Genomic DNA, 5,965 nt, shown 5'->3' with positions numbered 1-5,965 from the left:
AATGCGCGACCGGAAGATACCATATGTAAAAATTTTAATTGTTTTTGTTCTTTTTTCTTGTCTATACCAACGGCAACTTTTGCGCTCTATAGCATTCCGAAAGTTAAAAAAAAATTTCAAACCACCCTAATATTTAAGTTTCTTCTAAATCTATTGTAAAAATAATTTTTTTAAACAAAATTAAATCGATTTTCAATAAACTGAAAAAATTAAACTGGTCACCGCTTCATTAAAAACAATTACCGACAACTTATAAACCCTAATGCAGAGCTTACTTCATATTGTGAAAATAATTTAAAGGCTGAAAAATTAATATTTTTTACCTTGTAACACGGTTTCTTAATTCCATTTATTTTTAATATTATTTCACTTTAGGTTTTTTAGTTTTATTTGTATTTGAAATACGGTTCGGGCAGTTAAAACCACTTCCTGCATTAAAAAGACCGATTGCCAGAAATGTAAATTAAAAAAAAGCTGCCTCTTAATAAAAGGAATATACAGAAATGATATAGTGACTATTACTAAACGTGAGATAAGAATGCGGGAATGTGCACTATTTTTACTATACATTTTCTAATTTTCTTGGATTTTTATTAGAAAATAGTTTTTATCTAAGAATAACTTCAGTGTGTATATCATTGTTCCATAAAAATCCAGTGACAGATAATGTTGATAAAATATATAAACGTATGTACTATATAAAAGTAAAAACTAGAAAATAGTACTAGTACACATTCTGTGTGTGTGTGTATATATATATATATATATATATATGCAGAAGTATATGTATGGACCAAAAACGTTCATATCGACGCAAAAAGTCCTATTTTGCTTTGTTTTTCTTCTGGACGCATATATATATACACAGATTGTATCATGTAGTTATCTCGGGACTTTTATAACCTGTTCTATTCAAGAAATTAATGGAAAAATGTCACGTAAAATATGTATTAAAATGCTTCGTTTGCGAGTTATGGCTAGTGAAATATTTCGCTGGGATTTCAGCTACCCTGATGAAATGAAGGCGTACTGAAAATTTTAGGACGTTAATTAAGAAGCAGAATTAGTGATTTCTTATGGTTTTTGAACTGAAAATCGAATAAAATAGGTTCCAGAACCGCATCGGCAGTTGTCTTTGAATAATCTTGCGTGATAACCAATAAATTTAACAGGTTTAAAAAATCCTGTTTTTTATGTTTGACGTACAATAACTTTGTTAAATGGGTAATAAACACGTAAAACGTTTAAACAAAACTTATTAAGAATTTGATTCTGAGCAAAATGGTGTAAGATAAGTTGAAGAAAAGTTACAAAAAATCGAATTTTACTTAGAAACAGTTCACCAGACCAAAGCGAATTATACGTTCCAGTTTATAATAAATGTTCAAAAATTAGCACTTAATTTTCAACAATTTCTTGGCACGCTTCTGTACTGCTTTTGTTGCTCTTTTAATTAACTTCCTAAAAATTTCAGTACGACCTCATTTTACCAGCGTAGCTGAAATCCGAACGAAATTTTTCACTTTTTTTCGCACATGAAACATTTAAAAATATGTTTATACGGTCATTTTCCATTATTTTCATAAATTGAATAGGTTTATGAAAGTCCCGGGAGAACTTCGTGATACACTATATATATAGTGTATATATACACTATATATATATATAGTGTGTATATACACTACATATATAGTGTATATATATATATATATATATATATCAAATCTAATTTTTTATTTAAAAGTCTACTACTTAAGTTTTATGGAACATATTTACAATGGGACTGCAAGAGAAACTTCTAATACAAAATAAAAAACAATCAACGAAATCAGTACCTTCGGAGAAAAATACGACTAAAGAAACTTGCATACGGAACGACTTAAGAATCTTCCCCTTTTTCGAAGTCCGTTATCCACCATATACCATCAGAAACGAAAATATCCCTTCAATTTAATAAAGTAATTTAATTTCTTTTTTCAATAGATGCTATGTTTATTTAAATCCTACATCCGTTCCAACGGTTTTTAACTTTTTCAATAAAAATTGTTTTAAATAGTCTTTTAGAAAAATCTCTTTTGAATTACTTAACGAACTAAAAAAAATTGAGACTGTAAATAAATATGCTTGTTCTAAACGGTTGTAAATATTTAAAACATTTTTTTTATCCATTACATGTTAACTAGTAAAATAGAATTATTTCATTAATTCCAGAAATTTTGCATATTGTTATATATATATGACTTCGTGTAACCCTATAATTAATTAACCATATTTCACAAATGAATGAATAGCTTATAACGTTATGAGATCTGATCAATTATTTTCTCACTGATGTGAAAGACAAAAAAAAATTATAAAACAAAAAAATATTCACTCTTTAAACCGGACATGAAATAAAAATAATTAATTTAATTTTATATTTTATTTAATATATCGTTTGAAAAAATTTATGTTTAAAGTATTACCTTAACCTTATGTATCGAACTTAAATAAAGTAACCCCCCAAAAAAAAAACTATGCAGACTAATTTAGACGTACAAATTTAAGTCGTACAAATGGAGACTAATTTACCTAATACGTAGAAAAAAAAAGACCCGACATATAATAGATACAAATATTTTTAATATTTAAACGAATGTAATGTATAAAAAATTATCAAACAAATTTTATATACTTCAACATAATTCCACATAATATAAAACGCAATTCACACGCGACCCTGTACGCTACATATTGCCGCTTTTTGTTAACATGCAAAGGCATTCCCAGGTGAAAATAATATTTAGTTAATAAATAATTTAATTACAAACGCGGACTAATTTAAAAAAATAAAAATTATGCAACAATTACGGCAGAAACTGTGAGAACAAAATGTGATTGCTAAGAATTGCTTCTACTCTATTATATATATAATGCTTTACGCCGGTCCCTTATGATTGTTTCATTTATATCTCGACCATTAGTTACTTATTGTGTGTTCATATTAGTTTTATACAGTGTTTGTTTTTATTTATATTACTTTTGTTAAATTTTAATTAATATACTATTTATAAAATTCGATCGATTTGTGTTGTGTTCAAGTTTGGATCTTTTTTATAACAGTTTTAACATATTAAAAGGTTAATTATTTTAAAAAAATTGTTTTTAATTTATTATAAATATATGTTTGTGTCTGTGTGTGAAGGTATTTCTTTTACTTTTAAGATTTCTATATATTACAGGAATCATAAATCTTAAATCTTTTAATTATACCTATTATATATAAAATGTATTTACTAATAGGATATTTCGATTACATAAATTCATGCTGGAATTTTTATATTCACATCAATATACATATATATATATATACATAACAATATATTTATACATGTATGTAAGTGTATGTCTATATATATATATAGACATTTACATACACACAAAATATTTCTTGAAAAAACAAATTACATTTTTTCCTCTTATTTTTGATTGGTTTAAAGAAGCTCTTTAAACACAATTTTCTATTTTAATTTCTGCGTTTATAAATTATAATATAATTTTTTAGTGATTTAATTTGGTTGTAGAGTAGGGATAGCAAATATGTTTCTTCAATTAATTTTTCCTTTATAAAAAGAAAGAAGTACATAGAAAGATAAAAAACTTAATAACCTGAATCAAGCAAACAGACACATATAACACAAAACCACACACGCGCGCGCGCATATATATACATATACACACACACACACACACACACACACACACACATACACACACAAGGGTGTGAGACAGAAAATTATACGTTTTTAATTACGAATTAAAACAATTTCAAATTTTTTTTTGAAGAATAAAGTTACAAATATTTCTAAATTAAGTAAATCAATTGAATTTTCATACAATAAATTTTTGTTAACAATCTGCATTACATTTATTATAAACTGATTTAATAACATTAAAACCATTTTACAGTATTATTAAATAAATCAAAAAAATAATTCCTAAATGTTAATTATATATATATGTAAAGACCGAAAAAACACATACATAGAACCAGTTTCGTATTTCGACATTTTTTTACTTTAATATAGATTATTATAGAAGCAATGTGTTTTTTTATATAATTTTATTTTCAAGGAAATATAAAAATTAGCTTAACTGAAAAAAAAATACATTTTTAAGATAATAATCATAATTATTATTATTTTGAAAAAAAAAACAGTTTTTACTTCTAATCATTGTACAATATTAAAGTAAAACAAATTTACAAGTTTAATTTTTTTTTAATTTAATTAAAAGATAGTTTTAAATATCAGCGTATATTTCCAAATAGTATAGTTTTAATTAAATAAAAACCTCGATAAAATTAATACATCGTAATTATTGTAAATGAAAGAATGATACTATATTTTTAATATTCACAAGAGTTTTATTATGTTATAATTTATAAATAAATTATATTTTTAAATATAATTTTTCCAGAATAGAAGGTAAATAATTATTACACGGTCATCTTCTATTCGGAACTGATTTAATTACTCCATATTTTTAATATAAATTTTTCTTTTGTGTACATTAAGGGCATTGTTAGGAACAGAATTTACGTTGAAATTTATTTATTTTATAGAAAATTACTGTTTTTGTTACGTTTTTTAATATTTCATTTTTAAAGAATATTATTTATTAATTAAGCTGTTTAATACAGATTTGGATTATTCTATGTTACACGATACAAATTAAAAATTTTAGCAAATAAAACTAACTTTTAGGTGACAATAGCGTTAGTAGCCGTAATGTAATAGGTTGATTATACTCCGTACTATGATCAATATTCCCCGATTAGATTGTTAGGAAATTAAAAAAAAAATGGTAAAAAAACAACTAAAATGGATAAAGTTTAAATCGTATTATTACATAGGTGGTGATAACAACAGACGATTGATAACGTAGTATTACGGTGTATAGAATAAATGAGCAAAATAAATCGAGCTGGTAATACCGTATTTAGGTTGGAAATATCTCTATTTCACGTATACCAAGTAAAAAAAATCCGGTTAATAAATCTCAGTCACCGTGTAATAGCATTAGCCAGACTTAGAGTCAAATTTTCTAACTTTTCAATTCAGTGTAAATAATAGAACTATACTAGTCACGTTACACCATTACTATTAAGTTTGAATTTTGGTAACTGCCTTCATAATAATAGTAAAAGATCGAGGATGGACTTAGTTATTTCCCAGTTACCTTTTTGTTAGCCTAACTGATTTTATTTTATCATTCAAATGTTCTTAAAAAAATTAAAGAAAGAAAGAATTTTTTTATTATATTTTAATTTAACATAATTTTACACGCGTGTAGAACAAATAAGAACAATTCGAAAAATCTGCTGCATTAACTACGAATAAGCAGTCTTTTTTCATTTTCCTCTGGTCACTTTCGGACAAACGTTTTAGCTATTTCAGTCAGGAATTGTCATTTACAAAACAAAAAAACTATATATTATTAAAGAAATAATGTAAAGAAAATGCGAGTAGTAGTTAAAACTAACGGCGCAATCATGCTTAGTAAAACTGTTTTTAAGACGGGAAAGAAGATAAAAATAACTGCAATGTAATAACATAGACAAATTGTGGGTCGCCGCTTATAAGACATTGCCCTGATTAATCATTTTCTTGCGAAATTTACTGCACATCATTCGCATCGGAAATAAATATTTAATTAAAATATTCATCTGCTAAGCAATAACGATTGTTTTTCATGTAAAAATATTTTATTCGTTCATTTAAATGAGCATATCAGTCTTTAATTTTTTTAATTATTTATTCCTGACTGAAATAGTTTTAAATTTGAAAGCGGTCGATTACTGTAAATCCATCAGTACAATAAAAGTATAAGTTTGACTAGAACAATAAAAAAAGTCGATTATATTACAAAAATATGTTTATGTAAAATCAGGTTGTATTAAAAAGTAGTTAAAAAAGGTAATTTT

Source organism: Lycorma delicatula, chromosome 4, assembly GCF_047948215.1.
Source record: "Lycorma delicatula isolate Av1 chromosome 4, ASM4794821v1, whole genome shotgun sequence".
NCBI classification, from domain to species: domain Eukaryota; kingdom Metazoa; phylum Arthropoda; class Insecta; order Hemiptera; family Fulgoridae; genus Lycorma; species Lycorma delicatula.
Note: the sequence above shows the minus strand (reverse complement) of the source record.